This window comes from Cloeon dipterum, chromosome X (assembly GCF_949628265.1).
Source record: "Cloeon dipterum chromosome X, ieCloDipt1.1, whole genome shotgun sequence".
Classification (NCBI taxonomy): Eukaryota; Metazoa; Arthropoda; class Insecta; order Ephemeroptera; family Baetidae; genus Cloeon; species Cloeon dipterum.
The window spans coordinates 33,111,753-33,137,289 of record NC_088790.1 but is presented as its reverse complement, the minus strand read 5'-3'; the positions used below and the strand labels follow the sequence as shown (position 1 = coordinate 33,137,289).

At 39.4% G+C, this 25,537-nt stretch overlaps 1 long non-coding RNA gene across 1 annotated transcript; it reads right to left on the bottom strand.

Annotated features, from left to right (window-relative positions):
* Positions 1 to 12: 12 nt before the first annotated feature.
* On the bottom strand, positions 13 to 19,338 carry LOC135947195 (uncharacterized). Its single transcript, XR_010575603.1, has 3 exons — positions 19,084 to 19,338; positions 18,303 to 18,429; positions 13 to 119 (listed from the first exon to the last, which is right to left on the bottom strand). It is a non-coding gene; the product is annotated as an uncharacterized LOC135947195 (long non-coding RNA).
* Between the last annotated feature and the right edge of the window lie 6,199 nt (positions 19,339 to 25,537).

The following is a 25,537-nucleotide window of genomic DNA, read 5'->3' as shown; positions in this document are numbered from 1 at the left end:
GACTTTGTACTCACCCTGAGCCAGACGGCGCGGGGTCGCCGATCACCTCGCAGTGGTGGTCTGCACAGTGTCACCCTCGCCGGCGGAGGTCGAGCGCAAACTTGGGCTCCTCCGAGTACCTGGAAAAGCAATAGAAAATCCAAATTAAACACACTGCGGCAACTGCATGGCGAGAGAAGAAAAAACTTGTTAATTAAAAGACTCGCACGGCTTTAATCATCCAGCATTAATTATTGTGTGCGAGAGGGCCTCTCGAATACAAACAAATAAGTAATTACGCGGTCACTGCAACTCGCGTGTGTGCATTTCAAGTACTCGCACGACACGACCACGTGCCGATTTTAATTTTAATACTGGCTGCGACGCTGATTGAAAATCGGCTCAGATGCTGCAACAGGTTTCCGTGGGCGTTAAGCAAGTGCAAAAATCACAAAGAAATAAAATAAAATTAATTATTTTCTCGCGTTTTCGAAACTTTGAACCTCCAAATCTCAGGTTCTGAGCATTTCAATTGCAAAATTTACTTATTTTTGGACTCGCCTCAATCTCCCCTGAGTAGCAGAAGGGTTTAGGGGATGCTAACACTCACCCCTCTTCATCCCCATTGCTATAAAATTTAGAAAAAGAGGGGCTACCGTCCCTGGCGCCGCTCACTGTTGCATCTTTAAAGCTATATGCCAACTTGTGGATGGAGAGCAAACACCCCTAAATCCTTCAGCTACTTAGAGTTGGAAGAGGCTAGTGCAACGGTGGCTGGTTTCTAAGATTCTGATGCTTACAACCCGATATTTGGAGGTGGAAATATTAAAAAAAAATGCTTCTTTTTCATTTTGTCTTTCTTTCCAACTCCAGAACTCGGGTTTGAAGGATCAGAATATCAAAAACTAAAGACCGTTGCACTCGTCTTGGCTTGCTCTAACCAACAGATTGGTTTTGGGAAGCTTGCTCAACACCTATAAGATGCTCAAAAGATGCAACAAGGAGCGACAAAACGAACGGCGGTCCCTTATTGTTAAAATTGTGGCATTGCAGGGATGAAAGGGGTGAGCTTAAGCACCTTTTAAGCCTTTCAGCTGGTCAGAGGAGATTGAGGAGAGTCCAACTGTAGGCATTTGAGATGCTCAGAGCCCGAGATTTGGAGGTTCAAAGTTTCGAAAAACGCGCGAAAACAAGCAATCTTTTACAATTTGTGATTTTTGCAATTGCTAATCTAGGATCTTAACGATCAAAATTTCAAAAACAAACCCCCGTTAGATTTATCTCAACCTTCTCTGATGCCATGAAAGGTTTTTATAATTTGGAGCTTTTAAAATGGAGACAAACGTAATTTCGCCCAGTTAATAAAATTTTTTTTAAAAATACTGCGACCATATAAAGGTTATTGGGCAGACAGTACCTAAAATTCTCGCCCCAGGTGAAGGTTAAATTGCCGAGTTCACTTCTAATTATTCTTCATTGGGTTAATATGTGTATAAGCGCGGAGGACGAACTAGGGTTCTAGCGTCGGCCATTGTGCTGCAGCGTTGCGTTAATTGAAAAGCATGCGATCAGGCAACTCGAGACCTGCTTATTATCAGGAGCAAGCGAAACCGACCTGCTTGCGCATGAAAGGCATTTTCCGATGAATACTTTTAAAATAAATCCGGTTTCAAATCAACAAATCTTTAGAAATAATTTTATACAGACTTATATTAACCTAAGAATGCTCAATCCTTTTGGTCCGACTTCAAGTCAAATAACATAAACGAATTCATACATTTCATGAAATACAACATTATTTATCTGTGACCTTACGAGGCCAAATTGATGATTTCGAAAGGGTGAAATCGGTGTGTTACACTCGTTCCCAGCATCGCAACGACGGTTTTTAATCTCGTCCGGACCGCAGCTTGGCCTTGACCGCACCACCGTGCCAATTTTGCAAGTCTTGGCGCTGACCCGAGACGTCGCGTTTGACAAGTGTTGCTCACTTCTGCTTTCCAAATCGCGATTAGTGTCCAACAAAAGCTTAAACTTGGAATTTTACTGTTCAAACACATAATTTTAATTATTCGTGTGAATATGAACAACTTTCGAAAGCCCTAACTCGAGAGAGTAAAATTATATTTCGAAAATGGGCTGAATTTGAAAATAAAAATTGGCTTCTTGGGTGGGTATACGTGCTTGCATTCGTTCTTAATAAGTTTAAAAACAATAAATTAAATATTGAACAAAGTGTAAACATTAATGCTAGCAAGTAGCCACCAAAGAAACCACTCTTTCAATTTTTATCTTATAAATATTTCCCATTTTTAACATTAATTTAATTTTCTCGACTTTGGGACGCATTTCTTGTTGTTTGGCCCTTGAAATTTTCAAAAATAAACGCGCATCATAATATTAAAATCACGCGGAACGTGGGCTCGGGTGGCGTGACCTGTGACCTGGCGAGGTCAGCCGCTATATGATTGATCGGTTGGAAGCAGGAGGCCTGCCGAGTAGCTGGAGGCCAGCGGCAACGCGTTTGCGCAGTGGTCGCATAATTATTTCCCTTTGTTACGTTCAAATTGGGGCTTGCTGGGATCAGGTACGCGGGTTGTAATGGTTTTAATTGGATCAAAAGCGTTGACGAACTATTTTTTGTGCTTTCCAATATGAAACATTTGTTCAAACTGAAAAAATTGATATGTACGTAACAGTCAAATTTTATTATAAATTGCATTGGCGAGTTGTTCAAATAATTTTTGAACTTTTATATGTCTAATTTGCGGGTTTTTTATATCTTGGTTTTTTTAAAAACTGATTGTTTTGCAATTTCATGGTGTTGCTGAGGGCGCGTAGCTGCAGCTGCTGACTGGCGAGTACGTCTCGTGTGCACCAGTTCTTCGTGCTGGCCCTCTCCGCGGTAGTCCAGCGCCTCCTGCGTCTCCAGATGCCGGACGCGGCCCTCGCTGCCGCCTTCAGGATCTGCACGCTGCCCGCCACATCCGTGGCAGCCTCCGCGGCTTCCTCCAGCCTCACTCGCCGCCGCCGCCAAACTCTTCCCCTCGCTCTGCCGCACCACAATTTCCGGTCGTGCCCATCCTCCTGCACGACCGGCTGTTCGGCCGTGTCTTCGCCAGGGCCTGCTGCGCCTCGTCGTTCAGCTCCGTCCATCTCCGCCAACTTCGCCGCCGCCTCCGCTGCCGCTATCGGCGCCACCAGCCGCCACGAACTCGCCGACGCCGCGCTCGACGGCTGCTCGGCCGCGTCCGACCTGGTCTTCGTCAGAGCCTGCTGCGCCTCGTTGATCCGCTCCGTCCTTCTCTGCTGGTTCTTCCTTCTTCCGGTCCGTCTTCGCTGCTCCTGTCCTTCCTTTAGTCCGCCAGTCCTCCACCTCCACCTCCAGTCCAGTCCCACGAGTCGTCCAAGTCCTCCTGATCCATTCTTGCCCATGGGAAAGCAGCTCCTTTTATTAATTTAGCCAGACATCTTAATTTAGATTACAAATCCTTTCAAAAAATCATAAAAATAACGAGAAATTAAAAAATATTTTTCATTCAACACAAATTCGCTTTAAAAAATTTTTTAAAACAAAGCAAAATCTGTTAAATATAATTATTTAATATAAAAATTTCAATTAAAAAATGTTTAAATGTCGCTAAATAAATTAAAATAAATAGCTGTTAATTATTTCCGAACTAAATATCAAATGGTACTAAAAACACATTTATTCAATTCTCATAACCATTTGAAGTAATTAAATTTATTTCGAATTCAATTTATTCAAACTCTAAGGCACAATTATTATTTCGCTGAAATTAAATAAATAAAAATAAATAACTACAATATTAATATAAATCGATTCATTTATAAATTATATAAATTGAAATAAAATGTTTAATGTCAAAATTAATTAGAAAAATTTTAATCCTGGTAAAATTATTTTCGGGATATCCTTTAAGTGCAATTTTCAGTTTACTAACCCTTTGCCGTAATTGCACAAAAAAGTGCATTAGCGTCATTTTAAATTTTTTCTACGTAAAATTTAATCTGAAATCTACATTCACAAAATTTTATTTCCTATAGGCGAAAGTACGTTTGTCGCCATGTTGAAAGCTCCAAATTATTTAGACAATATTATTTACAACGCCAAAAACCCATCTGTGCTCCTGAGGAGATTTTGAAATTATGATTGCTAAAACCTGAGATTAGAAATCGCACAAATCACAAAAAATGAAAAATATTGATTTCTCTCTCGCGTTTTTCGTAACTTTGAACCTCCAAATCTCGGGTTCTGAGCATCACAAATGCAAAATTTACATCCCGTATAACTTGCCTCAATCCCCCCTGAGCAGCAGAAGGGTTTAGGGGGTGCTAACGCTCATCCCTCTTCATCCCCATTGCTATACAATTTAGAAAAAGAGGGCCTACCGCTCACTGTTGCATCTTTAATGATGTATGCCAACTTGTGGATGGAGACCAAACACCCCTTAACCCGCTAGCTACTTAGAGATGGTCGAGGTGAGTGCAATGGTTGTTAGTTTCTGCAAGTCTGTTCAATAGAACACGAGATTTGTAGGTGGAAATACCAAAAATCTCAAAAAGCTGCACATTTCTGTTTCATTTCGTCATTTTTCCAACTCCAAAACTCGGGTTTTAAGGGTCACAATTGAAGAAATTACCCACCGTTGCACTCGTATTGAACTGCTCTAACCAACAAATTGGTTTTAGGGAGCTTGCTCTCCACACATAAGATGTCACACAGCTCGAAAGATGCAAAACAAAAGTAGCGACGACAGGAACGGCGGTCGCTTATTATTAAAATTGTGGCATTGGGGATCAAAGGGGATGAGTTTAAGCGCCTTTCAAACCCTCCAAATGATCAGAGGAGATTGAGACGAGTCCATTGGTAGTTAGATATGGTAATTGAGATGCTCAGAACCTGAGATTTGAGGTTCGAAGTTTAAAAAAACGCGCAAAAAAGAAATCTATTTAACTTTTTGTGACTTTTAAAATTCCTAATCTCGGGATTTAAAAACCAGAATTTCAAAATCTATCAACCGCTATAGACTCTTCTCAATCTCCTCTGGAGCGCAGAACTGTTTTTAACGTTATAATTAATCTTGTTTTAATAACTTGGAGATTTCAAAATGGAAAAAATGTAATTCCGACTAAGGTAATATAATTTTATAACTGTAGATTTCAGATTAAATTTTACGTAGGAAGAATTTAAAATGATGCTTAAGAACAATTTTGTGCAATTATGGCAGTGGGTAACTGAAAATTGCACTTCACAGAAACACCGAAAAACATTTCAACAGAATTATAATTTTTCGAATTAATATTAATGTTAAACATTTTATTTTAAGAAAGTTTTAATTTATTAATTAATGTTTTATTTATTTATAATCATATTAAAAATATTTTATTTATTTATTTGATTTCAGCAAAATATCAATTAAGCCTCTGAATTTTAATATATTGAATTCTAAGGAAAATTAATTGTTTCAAATGGTTAATACAATTGGATAAATATTTTTTTGTTCGCTTTAATATTTAGTTCCTAAATTATTAGCAGCTATAGATTGTAATAATTTTACGAAATTTAAAAATTTTTTAATTTAAATTTATTTACTTTATAATAAAATTTAGCAAGATGATCTTTGTTTTAAAAATTTTTTGAAGCGAATTTGCATTGAATGAAAAATTAATTATAATTTATTGTAATTGTTATGATTGTTTGAATGTATTTGTGAACTAGATGAAGATGTCGGGCTAAATGAATAAAAGGAGCTGCTTTCCCATAGGCTAGAATGGATCTGAATCTGGAGGACTTGGAGGACGCGAGGGACTGGACTGGAGGTGGAGGACTGGCGGACTGAAGGAAGGAGAGGAGCAGCGAAGAGACGGACCCGAAGACCCCGGACACGGATGGAGCGGATCAACGAGGGAACGAGGTCAGACGCGGCCGAGCAGCCGTCGAGCGCGGCGGCGACGAGTTCGTGGCGGCGGCGACGGGTTCGTCGGCGGCGGCGACGGGTTCGTCGGCGGCGGAGTCAGTGGTGGTGGCGGAAGGGGCGGCGGCGGCGACGAGTTCGTCGGCGACGGAGTCAGCGGCGACTGCAGAGGTGGCGGCGGCGGCGGCGGCGGCGACGGGTTCGTCGGCGGCAGAGGTGGCGGCGGCGGAAGGGGCGGCGGCGACGGGTTCGTCGGCGGCAGAGGTGGGGGCGGCGGCGACGGGTTCGTCGGCGGCAGAGGTGGCGGCGACGGAAGGGGCGGCGGCGACGGGTTCGTCGGCGGCAGAGGTGGCGGCGGCGGAAGGGGCGGCGGCGGAAGGGGCGGCGGCGACGGGTTCGTCGGCGGCAGAGGTGGCGGCGACGGAAGGGGCGGCGGCGACGGGTTCGTCGGCGGCAGAGGTGGCGGCGGCGGAAGGAGCGGCAGCAGAGGACAAGGCGGAGGTGGCGACGGAAAGGGCGACGGCGGTGGCGGCGAATGATTGATTCGGCTTTTGCGTTTGGCGAAAGGAAGAAAAGCGAGTGAATGGAGTTGTGTGTGACACTTGGCCTCTGTCGGCCGAGGGGCAATTTTTCAATCGCGGGCGCAAAGACTGCGCCGCTTATCTCGACGCATTAATCGCGCGCGCACCAGACGACTTTGTTTCTTCTGTCTGGTTTCGCGTGGCCCCCGCCTGCGATGCCCAGCTAATTTTTTCGCGCAATTTGCGATCCGACGACGACGTCGCTCTTTGAACTTGGCCTGAAGAAAAGCATTTCTTTATTTCGTTGCTCGCTTTGAAGCCGGTCGCGTTTGCCAGGCAGCGATGCGATTTGCGTCTATGGAGAATTGCAAACATAATTAAGGGAAGCCTTGTTTGCTGAATGTATCAACGCCGTTTTACCATCCTTTACCCGGCGAGCAATTTTTCTTTTAATCTCTTTTAGGATGTCAAGCTGCACGTAATTTTCGCCACTGTTAAAGAACAAACACATTTTTTTAAGGCGATAAAAGTTTTTATTTTTCTAACTCATTTTTGAAAACTATGATAGCTCAAATTTATAAATGCGACATTATAATTCATTAGTTAAAAATTATTGGTTTTAAAATACATTTATTTGTAATCGCAAAGTTTTTAATATTTAATTAATAATTTACTTTGTTTGCCTGTTAAGCTCTACATTAATTTAATTTAATTTAATTAATATGACAATCATGAGTGCTTTTATTATTTTGGCCTTCGTTCCCATAAATACCGACAATCTTTTACCGATATCGATATGGCGTTATTGCAAATTTTAAATTACTTGGTTAACCAAATGAATAAATAGGATAGAATAGCTTGAAGCTAATCCGCATTCATGCGCGACGACCTTTCCTTCTTTGCTGAATTTCATAAATCGCTTCTCAAAAGAGCATTAGTAATCTTAGCACTCGCGCGCCGGGATGCAAAGATGGCGCGCGGATATCGAAGGCAAAGTCGACGTAAGCCGCAACACGGGTCATCAAAATGAGATGAAGCCGATCTGCATTGTGCTGTGTGACACACGTGAACCTATTGGCCAGCTAATGCCACGAGCCTGAGAAATCTTGCATGAGTCTTTCCAATTTACGCCCCCACCCGCGCGCGCACGGGCGAATATCGAGCTGACGATCTCGGCGTGCGGCGCTCTTATTACCATAAATGCAGAAGCGATGCAAAATATCGACGCCACTCGAGCGGAGCAGCCAAGGCTCCAGCGTGGAAATTGCGCTGCTCTCTTATTGCGCCACGCGACGCGAATTTCTTTGCACTGCTTTTGTTTTGAGTCAGTCGGCTGCGAATTTGCTCTGAGCCGAACTCAAATAGATACACATGTCCTCGGAGGAAGAAAGGACAAGAGCAAACACACGCTCTCGCAACTGAGAAACTATATACGCCCGCGAATAAGGGAAACGGAGGTAAAAAAAAAAACTCGACGACGCTCCTTTTCTTTCCCCGCGAGCTGGATTCTGCATTTTAATCGCTGCTCCATGCTTTTTTAATATTAAGCTTAAGGCGAAAGGGAAATTTGCAATTTGTAGCCCGCGTTCCAGGCTTTATTGTTTGCATTTATTTTATGACGTTTTTAATTAGTTTGGTTGCGGCAGCTAATTTATTCCTTTATTCTTTTCTGAAAAAGCAACAACTGGTTACTATTTTTGAGACTCCATTTCTGGGTGCTCAAATTCTGTGGATGTTTTAATGAAATGAATGTACAATATATCGGAGTAGCCAATATCAGGCTGGAATATTGACAACAAGTCTTTCCAGCGTTTTTATTTTAAATATCTGAATGTAACAGCCCAGCTTTTGATGTAGTTAACACAGGAAACCCACTTTTCTGCGGTTAGCTCTAGCTGTAATTAATGAATGTTTGTTTCTTGCACACATCAAAGACGCTTTAAACGACTTCTAAGAGTTAGATTACTTCTATAGATATTTTTAATAGAGTTTTTAAATTTTGCACCAGTCTTTGCGGCACACAAGCAGCACGAGCAGGGCCCTAAGTCTTATTTTTCAGGGCTTGAAACAACTTGGAAAGCTAATAATTGTAAATTTAATTTTTACAATTTTCTCAATCTTCGTGCCGCACTGTCGAACACTAATCAATTAAATTGAGGCGTGGAAAATGAATAGTTAAAAGCCCTCTTAGTTGGCGTTTCTCAATCACTAATTGCATCTTTTCCTTATAGCAGCAGCCCTTGAGTTGAGAAAAATTTAAATTACAGAAGCGCTGGAAAATAGCGTTTTGCAGCATTGATGCTCACGTTGCCTTTTCTAGTTGCGCAAACGAGCTTAATGTATAAAATAGTGTAGAGGGAAAGCGCCGAGCGGAGAGGAGCGAAGGGTGAAGTGCTACACACATCTCATTTTAATGAATCTGTCTGGCTGGAGAGAAAAGTCTTTGAAATGCGCATAATCCTCGTAATAATGTGGGCAAATCCCGAGTGCTGGAAGAGCAGACCGGAGGCTGGCGGAGCAGTGTCCCGTCGTGCTAATTACGACGCGCATTATCTCGCTCGTGATGCGCACTTGGCACGGCGAGGCAGCGGACGGATGCGCAAAAATAAATGAAGGCGCCCGCAGCAGACGCGCGTAAAACAATTTTTGCGCCGCCTTTATCGTTCCCGCTCATCTAGCGCGATTTCAGAGTCGTGCATTCATTTCGGCAGCGGCACTTTTAACCCGGCAGGGCCGGGCAGGGTAGGGAAGGGGAGGGCCGGGCTGCTGCGCGGAAGCAACAAGTAGGCCATAATGAGAAAGTCGCTGCCGAGCAGAACACCCTAACAAGGCGCTGTCGATGTGAAAAATTGAAACGCCCGCTCGCCCTCCGCGCAATATGAGACGCACGCTTTTTGCTTTTGTGCTCCGTCTCCAATCAAAGGGAGCAGCCACACCAATACGTATAATATAAATGCGCCGTTTGTTTGTTCAGGCCGCCGCTCACCCTGCAAAAGGATCGTCTTCCGTGTGCGGGAATTCGTTCTAATGAAGCGCCGCTCGCATTCAAAGTCAATTTGCAACTGGATCACTTAGTTGATTTCTTTCTCAGCCTGTTTTTCGAGCTACATTAAGCAAGAAGTCGAGATTTGACACCTTTTTAAAAAGGGAAAGTTGTTTATAGTGTCGACTGGCACCAAGAGTCTTGGCTCGATGCTTTGCTTCGTTTTTTAGCACGACCCGTGTCGAATTAAACATCGATCGAAAGCGAAGAAAAAGAGCTTTGATGTGCTTAGTCTAAATTTGAATTGTGATAAATGATTTTCTGTGCAGTTACATTTGAATGAAAAATATTTTGATACGGTGCAAAGATTACGAGGCGTGTGCAGGCGCATTTGGTTTTATTGAGCATTGAATTGTACTTGTTTATTCATTCGATGGCCAAAAAGAGTTTTGGCCTTTGCAAGGAACACATTCACGAGGAAAGACAGTGCCAATCATTGCTGAAAAGCGCGTTATCCGTGTCAAAGATGTGTGTGCGTTGATAAAAATTCGGTGGTGCGTGGTGAGAAAGAAGAGGCTGTAGCGTAAAGAGCTCATAAAAAACAATCGCTCACTCACTGGGTGGACACGCGAGTGACAAGGGTCAGTAAATAAATTTGGCACTTGGACAGAGTGCGCGGGTGCGCCGGCTGCTGCGTTGTAAAATTCACGTACAGATGATGTGTCTTTTTCGCACTCGTGCCTCGGCGCGACAATTTCGCGCCCTAGCTTCCCTTTTCATTCTCGCCGCAGCAGCAGGCCGGCCGGCCGACCGACCACTCTCTCGGCCAGGGGAAACCGCGACAGCACATTTTGAAGGATTCACACTTAACGACGTGAGCACCGGGTTTTTTTCACCACCACATATGGGAGCGTGAGAGGAGGCTTTCAGCACCTGCGGGCTTGGATTCGGCGTGTTTCTCGTTGCTATACATAGGCTCTCCCGGTTGCATACTCTCCTTCCTGGCAGGCGTTCAGAGCCGCAAGAGCAGACGACTATTCACTTTGCACTCGATGCACGATATTTCTTCTCCTTATCTAAATCTAGATAAATGTTTTAATCCATTTCCCATATCAGTCCCATAGTAAGGTTTAAGAATCTTGAAAATGTTTGAAATTGTGAAATGATCAAAGCAAAAGCATGCCGGTTGCATCTGTGGCAGCCGCCTTCTTGTCTGTTTGACAGGCGAGACTTCATCACAACTTGTTTTAGGAGCTCATTGATCCAAACTGAAATTTCGTTTGTGGTCACCTAAGCTCGGACAAACAAGCGTAACTAATTTCCATTCTTACAGCAACGGCTTCTTTAAGATTGAACTACCCTGTTTATTGTTCTAAGGTATTTTTCAATCCAGCTTATTGTCTTTTTACTATTATATCCTCTCTGACTGCTCACTCGGATAAGTCACAACTGCGAATATCGAAAAATGAGCTGCACACTTGGTAATTTTCCAAACTGAAATCTGCCCGAACTGATTAAAGCAACGCAGATTAAATGGAATAAAAGGGATCGGTAGCGCGCGAAACAGTGAACGTGATGAATCCAAAGTGAAATTGTGTGCGACGGCCCCGAGGGAGCGCATTTGCCGGCATTACCAGTCGTTGTTGGCACACGCCTTTTTGCGATAGCCAAATTAAATCGGCGGCTGGCCGGCGGATTTTGTCAGCGCGCAGGTGTAGGGCACGCGTGAAACCTGATGATGCGGCCGGCGGGCGGGCGAGCGAATTTCCATTTAAATAGGCCTCTTTGGGGCAAAAAGTGGCGCTGGGGCTCGCTGCTCTGCGTGACAAATCGCTCCTCCGGCCTCGGCCATCGGCGCCAATTGGCATAATGCAGCAGAGACACGACGAGCCGATAAAAAATCGCTGATACGCCATGCCCGCCCGCACCCACCGCGCGCGCACATGCTCTCGATGGCTCCTCTCCGCTCTATTCCGTCCGTTATACCACATACGCTTTGCAATAAAGTGTAATTTAGAGAGAGGAAGAGTAAAAAATAGGCTAAATGCGGTGATTGCGAGGAAGCGTCTTTTTGTACTTAAACTAAAGGTTTTATTGATCGACGTTCGTTAACCTCCAAAAATAAAACACACGTGAGAAATAGAAATTACGGCAAAGATATTTTTTGCTCGTGAAATTGAGCCAAAGCGCGAGGTTGGGGGCTCGGATTTCCTAAAAATGAACAGGGCCTTGTGCCGTATCAGCGTCCGCTGTCGATATAAATATACAACTGAGTGAGTGAAACACGAGCTGACGAAAAGCCATGCTGCGCCAATCGGATCGAACATGCGCGTCTCAAAATCGCTGCCTTGCAAATAAAGTCAGAAAAGGACATTTGTAAAGCAAGCGTTTAGCCTGCGCAAAAATTAATTATTACCAAATTTGATTTTTAATAATGAGCTTAACGTCAGTGAACAGCGTGGGTGGAATTGATCATTGATTGGATATTTACAGGACATCAATGATCATAGCAACGTACCTTAATTATTATTTTTGGCCGTAGCTATAGCACTCCATTGAATTTATTGTTTTTGGAATCTAGAAATTCAACTCCACAATATGTATTACAATAAAATCTTTACCAAAGTAACAATTAAATTTCCAATTTCTCGTCGTTGTCCAACGGTGTACGAATTATGAGCTAAATTCTGTAAAAGGCGATGAAAGGCGAATGAGAGCTCACCCCGCTTGAATAAATTATTGCTGGAAATTTAAACAGCACTCATCCAGACAAATTTTAGTTCTACCAAATTAAAAGATCGTGTTTAGTAAACGTTGGAATGGTTCTCCGAATTTTGCACCACTTTAAAGAGGAGGGTCAAGAATTTGGAGCGGCTAGAGCAATAGTGGCTCCGGCCGGCGCCGTATTGCTGGTCGGCGGCGGCTTCAAAGTTCAAAGGGCTTGCGGTTTTGCATGTTGCGTCACGCACGCACTCTGACGCGTTTGATAGTCGGGACTCGTTTTGCATTCCCGGTCCCGTCAGGATGCAGTTCCCACGCGCTGCGCGACAGCATGAGAAAATTGTGCTACGGGGACACAACTTGGCATGTGAAAAGCGACACTCGATTCGGTCACGCCGACATATTTTCGTTTATTTGCTGCTGCGGGAGCAAGTGCATAATGCCACATACGAACGACGGGACAGGGAAACTTGATATTTTGCGGTGCAAACAACATCGATCACGTGGCTTCTTCTTAGCCAGATGAAGCGTCGGATCTTCTTACGAGCCGGCGATTTTTTAATTCTTTCCCGGAAGCGAGTGAAAGAGTTCGATCTTATTGCGCGCAGTGAGCACGCATTTTATATAAAAATCTTTATTTGATTTCTTTCGAGACGTTGATACTTTGTACTTTCGTAACTTCACCTCCTTTTTGCGAAAACTTTTGATGAATTGGTTTCCGGTGATGTGCCGCGCCGGCCCGCGCGAGATTAAAACAAAAAGTTTTATTTTTCGCCTCTCGACTTTTTCGGTTCTGCCGAGCTTTGCTTTCAGGCGCACGATGAATATTTAATTTATTTTGCTTCTTTTGCCCTGCTTTAGCTCTTTTTATGCTTTTTACCCGCAAATATTTACGGGTGAAATGAGCGCCTCTGCAAATTACGAGCAAAACTAACACAATTCTGCCTGGTTTTTTTAATTCAGAATCAAGCAGCACCTGCGGCAAGTTTTTCCTTTGTTTCCGCAGGCTGAATCGTGCTTCATTTGCAAATATTAATTATGCAAATATGTGGACGAAAATTAAGAAACACGACTAGGAAATTAGCTCAGGCCAAAGTTGGGCCCGCAGTTTCCTCTGCTTTTGTTTTAATTCCAGCTGTGGGCAGAAAGTTGGTCGTCAGATCTAAATTTTGCGCGCGAGTTCATTGATTTTTGGCAGTGACGCGTGTTCATACGAAATGCCGCATGTTTTTGTTTGCTCGTATCTGCGAAAAGCAAAAAAGAGGCCTCGCGCGCGCGTTGGTTATTCATATTTTGCCATCTATAATTAATGTTGCTAGCGCCAGAGATATTTTGAATTCACAAACAGCTGGAGGACAGAGTGTTGATCAAAACAGATTGTATGCAGCACGTTTTTTTAAATATACACGCGTAAAAAATAATTCACCGCGCGTTACTTCATTTCTCTTGAAAATCAAGTAGCAATTTTGTTTCGAAAACAGCAGCAAGCTGAGAGACGTAATGGAAATGGAGTGAACAAAGCTTTTTGCATTGGTACACTATTTCCGTAAAAACCGCGTAGGCTTTAAAATATATGCACAAGATTTGCAATATAAATTTCTGTCAAACAAGTTTGAATCAATGCTTGAGCACGAGCGAAATTACGTCTTTTTCAATTCAATGTGCAAGCGCTCTATTATTGCAATCATCGATACTAACAGGCAGCAACAAATAAGTCGTCGAGGCAAACAAAGTACTCGAGTCGCACAATCAAATAAAGGCAGAGCGAGTAATCGTCTGCTCGATTCCGCGCTGTCGTTATTCTCATTGTGCGCGCCCGAGTCGTGTGTGTATGTTATTACATCGTTACTCACTATTATCCGCGTTTGCAAGCTGGTAATAACGAAAGCGCTCGTAGCGCTTGTGAAGTGTTTACGTGATTCTCTTTCTGCGCGCGGGCAAATTGCGAGCAAAGCAAAGCAAAGGAAAGGAAAGGAAAGAAGCAAGAAGCACAATCGCACGTTCGAGTCTGCGGTCGCCGCAAAATGAGGATTATTAACTCTCTGTTTGATTTGTAGCCGGCAATTCACTTTGGTGATTCATAATGAACAGTTTAGTGCGTCAACAGTTGGCCTCACTAGCGCGAATTAATTGCACTTTTACAACTGCCATCTTTGCGCCACACGTGTTGCAGCATTTGCGTCGTAAAATTTTGACTGCACCGCGATGTGTCCCTCCACACGTAAATTTATTGCTGCAAAAAGGTGCGAGCCAACTTTGCTGACGCTTTCAAATAGAGCTAGATATTTCCACACGCTGTGCTCAATCATAACTTGCAAACTTAATCCATTTTTGCTTTTTAAAAGATTGTGAAAGAAAAGGGAGTAAAAATATTTTTACCAGAACTTCCTAGAGACATAATAGTGTGTTCCAATTTCGTGTCATCTCCAAATCGAATAGTTAAGACCATCACGATTTTTTGTGTTGCCTGACGCAATTTTACAATTAATTCTTCTTTAACAAGAACGAATTTTAAGTAACTTTGCCGGGGTTTCAACCATTTTTTGGATCCCCATTTCCTCCGAAACTCCTTCGAGTTAAAGCTTTTTCCAAAGAAAGCAAAATAAAAGTTTGTTTTTCCTATAATATCTCGTTTTTGCAATAATAAATGCGGATCTGAGAATTTAATACTCAGCCCGGTGTTTACTAGAAGCAACAAATTGCCTCGCCACAGCTTATTGTGAGCCGCTGCGCTTTTGAATATTGTCTTAAAGACAATCGAGAATTCGTCGCCTCGCCTCGCGCGCATTCGCAATCAGAATCAAATTGCGTGAAGCGCGACACGCACGAATACGCACTGCAGGTATCGCACGAATTGCAAAATTGCTCAGCGCGACAGATTAAACGCGCGTGTAGTGCTAAAGCGTATTAATGAAATTTGGTAGCGCCTACCGCCAAGCTTTGTGCGAGCATAATTATTCACAGCGTCGCCGAGATAAATTGAGCAGCAGCCCCGGAATCTCTTGCAGCTGCGGGTAGTGGAATACAAGCAAATGATAGTTTCGAATAAAATTTGGTTAGTTGCTCTTTTTTGGTTACATAAGTTTATTTTATTTTTAGATTTATTTTTATTTTAAATTAGATTACTCATTTACATCTTCTAATCATCTTCAACTAGTCGAAGGTTTTAGGGGGTTTCATATTATGACGACATCTCTTTTTCCTGTGGTGCAAACTTGTAATAATTAACATTGCAGTTAATTTCTCTCTTTGGTTGTATACATATTTTATTGTCATCGCCTGATCGGTCATATTAAATTTAATGACTAGAATCTTATTTTCCATTCTCTTTGCCTCGAGAAAGCAGCAATCTTGGGCCGCGTCGGAGGAGGCTTGTAATTCAGAAAGCTGTGCTGTGTTGCCGCACACAAAATAATAGCTCAACATTGCGGTGCAGGGAAACTGCTGTTCCGCGGCGGCGAGTCGTATACTTACACCTCCCTTGAGAGAAAAGCGGCCTGGCGCCGTTCTCGCAACCGGCAAATTATTACGAACGCGTGTAAAATCACTATTCCGGACGGACGGCGTGGCTCTTAAAAGTGACGAGCCGGCTGGCCTTTCTCTCTTCTCTCTTTCTCTCCCTCGCCTGCCCAACACTTGCTCCTACACCACATTCGTTTTTTTTTAATATCGCAAACAGACAGACGCACGCACACGTGTGTGTCAGCGCAAAAAGAACGGGGGAGCGTCGCTTTTATGCAAATTCAGCACTCGCCCGCGTGATTTGTGGACCAAAAATCGCAAAGTGGATTTCGATATCTCCCGGCAAATATTTCTTTATGGCCCCCGATGCGCAATAATTGCGACTCTCTCTCTCTCTCTCTCGGCCTCCGCACTCCGCACCGCCCGCCGGCGCTGCCGCAAACTTTTGCAGTTCTCGCAGCTTTGATTACTTCCAAACTTTTGTTTCGCGGCCGACACGCGTATGTGTATGGTTTATCAGGTGATATTTCTGTACGGCCGGAAAAGTGGAAGGTTAAACGGTCGTAAAAAAATATTTATAGTGCGACACACAGGAGAAACGGCCCAATTTTGCGAAACTGCTGCGAGCACCATTCTTCGTCCGCGAAATATTATATTTCTCTGCTCGCTCTTATCTTTACTGCAGTTTGCAGCCTGTTTGTCCCTCCGCCGGTCATAACTGCAAACGACAAAGGAAAGAAAAATGCCGCCAATGAATCTCTTCATCCCCCAAGCTTGGGCTTCGTCGTGCTCTTTATATGCCTGCATTCTACGTGAAGACGCAGAAAAAACTGGATGCTGAAATTCATACACTGCATCTCTGCACCTTGGTGCAATGTCTTTTTAATCAAATCGTATCAAAGTGCTCGATTATTTTGACTTGGGTTCGTATATCAAATATAAATATATTGTTAACTTCCTTTGAATGTGTGGAATAATGTTGTCCTGCTGATTGACTAATCCTGCACAGAGGCAATTAGCATTTTTCATCAAGTGAGAGCTACACACATGTCGAGCGAAGCATAAATGTGCGTATAGCGCTGCGCACCCTCTTCAAAATCGAGGCAGCACTTGAGGATAATTAGCAGCGCACGCCTCTAAATTAGCGGGCATCATCATTTATTTGAAGAGAGCGAGAGCAGCACAAAGCGCGCGTGCACTCGCGCAAATTAGATTAGGCGCGCGTTCAGCCGTCCGTCCGTCCGTGCGGCACTATGTTCGGCGGCTCGGCGCTCGGCACAAACGCAAACTCGGTGCCCCCCAAAACCCAAAAATGCTGTTCTGCGTTCGTTGTGTTTTAATTAAGTGCGGCCGGCGTTGATTGTGCGAGGCCATTGTCGGCGCGGGCAGAATGGCAGCGCGCATTGATTGATTAAATTTGCACGTTTCGCAGTGCGGCTGAAAAGTGCACGAATGATCGCGAAATAATGCGGCGAGATGAGCAAGCAGAGTATAGCCATTTTTCTTCTCTTTTCACTGCACGTTTTATTCAAATGGCAATCTACCGCGCGCGGCTTTTCAATTTCCATCGTGTAATTCCTGCAAATTTCCTTTTTACTGGGGACGACCAATTACCAATTACCAAAAAGAATTGCTTTTTTACTGACAGTGGTGAAACGATCAAAATACTTCAATTCGCGTGGCCTAGCGTGCTGCGAACCAAGTTCGAATAAGCAATTTTAGCAAACACGGATGTTTTAAATAAATAAACACGTCAAAATTAGTTTAGAGATGCATTTTTTGTTCCATTTAATATCAGGTGAGTTTGAAAGAAAGTATTGTGTTGGAAAATAATGAAACCTTCAATAACATAGAGGTAAACTAAATTAAAGTTGAGGTTTTTTGTTAATAGATCAAGTCGATGCTCTCTCACGGGAATGTGTCTTTGAGCAGACAACTCGGCACTGCCAAAGTTTCCATTTAAAAAGACATTGCGTTGGGTGGGTGTATTCTATGCTTGCGCAACACATAATATTATAACACGTTACAGATTAATTATGCTGGCGAAAGTCTAGAATATCTGAGGAATTTTCCGCAAAGCAAACAATGCCACGATTGATCGATTCGTCTCGTCAAGCAGGGTCTACCAACAATTGAATGAAATTTAAAAACCGTGAAAAGGATTAATTTGTTGAGAAGTGCCCTCTCTCTGTTTTGAGCAGCGTCGCAATCAGGGCTTCGTTAGTTGTTAGATGTACTCTCTTGTGGTGCGGCTCACCCGCTCTGCAAGGCTAATTGCCCCTTTTGCATGTACATATAACACACGCAGAAATTAGCCCGGGACACGGCATACGCGTATGTAGCCGATCCGGATCCGAACCGCGTGTACTAATATAAAAGTGAAAAAAATTCAAGTTGAAGTTTTGTCGAACAAAAGTTAAATCAAAACGGCCGCGTGAGTGAATAGGAAAATGTTCCGAGTTGCGGCAGCTGCAGAGACAACGCTAGAAATGGCTAACAACGCATCGACAGCCATTAAGTGCAGTCTCGTCTGCCGCCGACGCACAATAATCGGACGCAATAAATAATCAAAAAAATTCAAAGTGCCGTCCGCAATGTTACTCGAATACGGGTCACTTTAATATTTTTTCAACGAACCCTTTACTCCCAGATCACTCCTATTACGGCCCCGAATGAAAAGAGAAAGCAAACACTCACCCTGTTGACGACTGCTGGTTTGTTGTCCTCGATGGTCTCACGTCGTCCAGCGGAGGCTTGCCGTTGGCGGTGGCGCCGACACTGACAATCGCCTTCATCTCGCGGCTCGGTCCAACTCGTCGAAAACCTAAAAACAAGAGCACAAGACACACATTAATATTTATGCAAATTTAATACCATCGCGTGGATACATATTTAAAAGAGATTTTTCTCTTTGCTCGCAGGCAGCTGGCCGCCGCACAATTAATCGGTGCACGAATTTTCCGACCGGAACAATTTCGCGGAACAATCTGCGACGACCAAAAACAAGCAAAATTTGCATTTCGCGCCTCGCGAACAGTGAGTGGCGAGAGAAAATGTTGTCTGCTTAAATAAAAAAATTCGACTTTTGAAAGCAGAGAACAGAGGCAACGACAGTGCCGGCTCAAGAGAGGACACAGGGTGGCCCATGGCAAAAAATGGAACTAACTTTCCTGCTTCCCGCGCGTTCAAATAAAAACAAGTCTCCTTTCCTCCGCCAGAGACGGGCCGAGGCCGAGAAGCCGAAAATAATCGCCATTCGGAGGGCCGATTTCGGCAGGCAGATCGGTCACAACGTCGGCCGAGTCAAACTGATCAAAATGAGACCGAATTTAGCAAAATCTGTCGAGCAGTGAACGCGTTAACTGCTTGTTGGCTAATGCATTGCTGACGCCGGAAGGAATTTGCGGAATTTGGCGGTCGAGAGCCAAGTAAAGGGCAACGAGGACCGAAAAGGATACTCATTCTATGCAATACGTACCAAATTAAGCGATGCGTCATTCCAATTCGGTCCAAATCTTCGACTTTGATGAAATAACAGCACGAAACAGTCCATTTTTCACAACTAAACCGAACTAAACAAAGCAAGCACACGCCACTGCTCGCCACTCATCACGGAAAACAAAAGCATGGCGGGATGGCGGCACGGCAAGCGGCTAGCTGGAGAACGGCGAGAGAGGGGAGAGAGGGGGAGGGAACAATCGCCAAGCAAGCGCCCAGCAGGCAAAGCGTCAAGCAGGCGCAATATTTCAAAACTATTTAAAAGAAAACAATTCTAGCGGTGGCTTCAGAGGTTGGAACGTGCTGGCAAACGAAATTTATGTATTCTAACAATAAACTGCAGACTTTCCTGTAAATTCAAGCCAATTTGAAACCTCCAAAAATGAGAAATAAATTATTAGAGTTCGGAAAAGGCTCAAATTCGAAATTTTAAAATATTAAGGTAGGTTTTGGATGTATTTACGTGCTTGCACTCTTTAATATTTTTTTCTAAAAATTAATAATTGCTGACTTCCCTGCATTTTTGAATTTTAAAATTTCGAAACCAGGCCATTTCCGAACTCTAATATTTATTTCTCATTTTTTGAGAGTTCAAATTGGTTCAAATTTGCAGGAAAGTTAGCAATTAATTTAAAGAAAAAGTTAATAAAGAGCGCAAACACGTTTTGTTACCGCTGAAACCGGCCTAGGATATTTTAAAATTTTGAATTCGGGCCATTTCCGAATTCTAATTTATATTTCTAATATTTTGTTTAAATTGAATCAAATTTGCAGGAAAGTTTAATTCAAATAATTTTTTGAATCAATTATTAAGGAGTGCAAGCACGTTATTACAGCCAAAACCAGCCTTGGAATTTTTAAAATTTCGAATTCGGGCCGTTTCCGAACTCGAATTTTTATTTCTAATTTATATAAATCAAAATGAGTCGAATTTACACGAAAGGTAACAACTAATTTTTGGAATAAATAATATAAAAATTACAAGCACGTTGTTGCACCCGAAACAAGCCATAGATTTTAAAAAATACGAATTTGGGCCATCGATATATTAAAAATTAGAATTTTGAAATCGGCCGAACTCTAAGTTTTAAAATTCTTAGGGCAATTACTGGATTAGAGTAATTCTTTCAAACAGTAATAAATTATTTGAAATATTATTTTCTAACTTTCAAGCAAATTTGAACCAATTTGAATGCTCAAAAATCGATATATTAAAAATTAAAATTTTGAAATCGGCCGAACTCGAAGTTTTAAAATTCTTAGGAAAATTTCTGGATTAAATTAATGTTTGCAAACTCTATTAAATTATTTTAAATATTATTTTCTAACCTTCAGGCAAATTTGAACCAAATTTCATGCTCCAAAATTAAAATATAAAAAAAATAGAATTTTGAAATCAACTAAACTCGAAGTTTTAAAATTCATAGGGCAATTACTGGATTAGAGTAATTCTTTCAAACAGTATTTCATTTTTTTAAATATTATTTTCTAACTTTCAAACAAATTTGAACCAATTTGCGTGCTCCAAAATAAAAATATTAAAAATTAGAATTTAGAAATCGACCGAACTCGAAATTTTAAAATTATTAGGGTAATTACTGGATTAAAATCATGCTTGCAAACTCTATTAAATTATTTTAAATATTAATTTCTAACTTTCCAGCAATTTTAAACCAATTTGCGTTCTCCAAAATCAAAATAATGAAAATTAAAATTTAGAAATCGGCCGAACTCGAAATTTTAAAATTCTTAGGGTAATTACTGGATTAAAATCAAGCTTGCAAACTCTATTAAATTATTTTAAATATTAATTTCTAACTTTCTAGCAAATTTGAACCATATTGCATGCTCCAAATTAAAATATAAAAAAAAAATTTTGAGATTGACCCAACTCGAAAATATAAAATTCTTAGAGCAATTACTGGATTACAGTCATGCTTGCGAACTTTATTAAATTATTTCTTATATTAATTCCTAACTTTACAGCAAATTTGAACCAATTTGCATGCTCCAAAATCAAAATATTAAAAATTTGAATTTACAAATCGACCGAACTCGAAATTTTAAAATTCTTAGGGTAATTACTGGATTAAAGTCATGCTGGCAAACTCTATTAAATTATTCCTTATATTAATTTCTAACTTTCCAGCAATTTTAAACCAATTTGCATGCTAAAAAATCAAATTATATTAAAATTAGAATTTAGAAATCGACCGAACTCGAAATTTTAAAATTCTTATGGCAATTACTAGATTAAAATAAAGCTTGCAAACTCTATTAAACTATTCCTTGTATTAATTTCTAACTTTCCTGCAAATTTGAACCATTTTGCATGCTCCAAAATCAAAATAATAAAAATTAAAATTTAGAAATCGACCGTACTCGAAATTTTAAAATTCTTAGGGTAATTACTGGATTAAAGTCATGCTTGCAAACTCTATTAAATTATTCCTTATATTAATTTCTAACTTTCCAGCAATTTTAAACCAATTTGCATGCTCCAAAATCAAAATATTAAAAAATAGAATTTTGAAATCGACCGAACTCGAAAAAATAAAATTCTTAGAGCAATTACTGGATTAAATTCAACCTTGGAAACTCTATTAAAATATTTTAAATATTAATTTTTAAGTTAACAGCAAATTTAAACCAATTTGCACGCTCCAAAATCAAAATATTAAAAATTAGAATTTAGAAATCGACCGAACTCGAAAATATAAAATTCTTAGAGCAATTACTGGATTATAGTCATGCTTGCGACTTTATTAAATTATTTCTTATATTAATTCCTAACTTTCCAGCAACTTTGAACCAATTTGCGTGCTCCAAAATAAAAATATTAAAAATTAGAATTTTGAAATCGGCCGAACTCGAAAATTAAAAATTCTTAGTGCAATTTCTGGATTAGAGTCAAGCTTGCAAACTCTATTATATTATTTTTTATAATTATTTCTAACTTTCCAGCAAATTTGAACCAAGTTGCGTGCTCCAAAATAAAAATATTAAAAATTAGAATTTTGAAATCGGCTGAACTCGAAAATTAAAAATTCTTAGTGCAATTTCTGGATTAGAGTCATGGTTGCAAACATTAATAAATTATTTTAAATATTAATTTCTAACTTTCCAGCAATTTTAAACCAATTCGCGTTCTCCAAAATCAAAATATTAAAAATTAGAATTTTGAAATCGGCCGAACTCGAAAGTTTAAAATTCTTACTGCAATTTCTGGATTAAAGTCATGCTTGCGAACTTTATTAAATTATTTGAAATATTAATTTCTAACTTTCCAGTGATTTTGAACCAATTTGCGTGCTCCAAAATAAAAATATTAAAAATTAGAATTTTGAAATCGGCCTAACTCGAAAATTAAAAATTCTAACGGTAATTACTGGATTAAAATCAAGCTTGCAAACTCTATTAAATTATTTTAAATATTAATTTCTAACTTTCCAGCAAATTTGAACCAATTTGCGTGCTCCAAAATAAAAATATTAAAAATTAGAATTTTGAAATTGGCTGAACTCGAAAATTTAAAATTCTTAGGGCAATTACTGGATTAAATTCATGCTTGCGAACTTTATTAAATATTTTTTTATAATTATTTCTAACTTTCCAGCAAATTTGAACCAATTTGCGTGCTCCAAAATAAAAATATTAAAAATTAGAATTTTGAATTCGGCCGAACTCGAAAATTTAAATTTGTTAGGGTTATTTCTGGATTAGAGTCATGGTTGCAAACATTAATAAATTATTTTAAATATTAAATACTAACTTTCTAGCAAATTTGAACCATATTGCATGCTCCAAATTAAAATATAAAAATTAAAATTTTGAGATTGACCCAACTCGAAAATTAAAAATTCTTAGTGCAATTTCTGGATTAGAGTCATGGTTGCAAACATTAATAAATTATTTTAAATATTAAATACTAACTTTCCAGCAAATTTTAACCAATTTGCGTGCTCCGAAATAAAAATATTAAAAATTAGAATTTTGAAATCGGCCTAACTCGAAAATTAAAAATTCTAACGGTAATTACTGGATTAAAATCAAGCTTGCAAACTCTATTAAATTATTTTAAATATTAATTTCTAACTTTCCAGCAATTTTAAACCAATTTGCGTTCTCCAAAATCAAAATATTAAAAATTAGAATTTTGAAATCGGCCGAACCCTAAAATTTAAAATTCTTAGGGCAATTACTGGATTAAAGTCATGCTTGTTAACTTTATTAAATTATTTGAAATAATTATTTCTAACTTTCCAGCGATTTTGAACCAGTTTGCGTGCTCCAAAATAAAAATATTAAAAATTAGAATTTTGAAATCGGCCGAACTCGAAAATAAAATATTATTAGTGCAATTTCTGGATTAGAGTCATGCTTGCAAACTCTATTATATTATTTTTTATAATTATTTCTAACTTTCCAGCGATTTTGAACCAATTTGCGTGCTCCAAAATAAAAATATTAAAAATTAGAATTTTGAATTCGGCCGAACTCGAAAATTTAAATTTGTTAGGGTTATTTCTGGATTAGAGTCATGGTTGCAAACATTAATAAATTATTTTAAATATTAAATACTAACTTTCCAGCAAATTTTAACCAATTTGCGTGCTCCAAAATAAAAATATTAAAAATTAGAATTTTGAAATCGGCCGAACTCGAAAATTAAAAATTCTTAGTGCAATTTCTGGATTAGAGTCAAGCTTGCAAACTCTATTATATTATTTTTTATAATTATTTCTAACTTTCCAGCGATTTTGAACCAATTTGCGTGCTCCAAAATAAAAATATTAAAAATTAGAATTTTGAAATCGGCCAAACTCGAAAATTAAAAATTCTTAGGGCAATTACTGGATTAAAGTCATGCTTGCGAACTTTATTAAATTATTTGAAATAATTATTTCTAACTTTCCAGCGATTTTGAACCAATTTGCGTGCTCCAAAATAAAAATATTAAAAATTAGAATTTTGAAATCGGCCGAACTCAAAAATTAAAAATTCTTAGTGCAATTTCTGGATTAGAGTCAAGCTTGCAAACTCTATTATATTATTTTTTATAATTATTTCTAACTTTCCAGCGATTTTGAACCAATTTGCGTGCTCCAAAATAAAAATATTAAAAATTAGAATTTTGAATTCGGCCGAACTCGAAAATTTAAATTTGTTAGGGTTATTTCTGGATTAGAGTCATGGTTGCAAACATTAATAAATTATTTTAAATATTAAATACTAACTTTCCAGCAAATTTTAACCAATTTGCGTGCTCCAAAATAAAAATATTAAAAATTAGAATTTTGAAATCGGCTGAACTCGAAAATTAAAAATTCTTAGGGCAATTACTGGATTAAAGTCATGCTTGCGAACTTTATTAAATTATTTGAAATATTAATTTCTAACTTTCCAGCGATTTTGAACCCATTTGCGTGCTCCAAAATAAAAATATTAAAAATTAGAATTTTGAAATCGGCCGAATTCGAAATTTTAAAATTCTTAGGGTAAATACTGGATTAAAATCAAGCTTGCAAACTCTATTAAATTATTTTAAATATTAATTTCTGACTTTCCAGTGATTTTGAACCAATTTGCGTGCTCCAAAATAAAAATATTAAAAATTAGAATTTTGAAATCGGCCGAACTCGAAAATTAAAAATTCTTAGGGCGATTACTGGATTAAAGTCATGCTTGCGAACTTTATTAAATTATTTGAAATATTAATTTCTAACTTTCCAGCGATTTTGAACCCATTTGCGTGCTCCAAAATAAAAATATTAAAAATTAGAATTTTGAAATCGGCCGAATTCGAAATTTTAAAATTCTTAGGGTAAATACTGGATTAAAATCAAGCTTGCAAACTCTATTAAATTATTTTAAATATTAATTTCTAACTTTCCAGTGATTTTGAACCAATTTGCGTGCTCCAAAATAAAAATATTAAAAATTAGAATTTAGAAATCGGCCGAACTCGATAATTTAAAATTCTTAGGGTGATTTCTGGATAAGAGTATTGCTTGCAAACTCTATTTAATTGTTTTAAATATTAATTTCTAACTTTCCAGCAAATTTGATCCAATTTTCGTGCTCCAAAATAAAAATATAAAAAAATTAGAATTTTGAAATCGGCCAAACTCAAAAGTTTAAAATTCTTAAGCAATTTCTGGATTAGAGTCAAGCTTGCAAACTCTATTATATTATTTTTTGTAATTATTTCTAACTTTCCAGCAAATTTGAACCAATTTGCGTGCTCCAAAATAAAAATATTAAAAATTAGAATTTTGAAATCTGCCAAACTCGAAAATTAAAAATTCTTAGGCAATTACTGGATTAAAGTCATGCTTGCAAACTCTATTAAATTATTTTTTATAATTATTTCTAACTTTCCAGCAAATTTGAACCAATTTGCGTGCTCCAAAATAAAAATATTAAAAATTAGA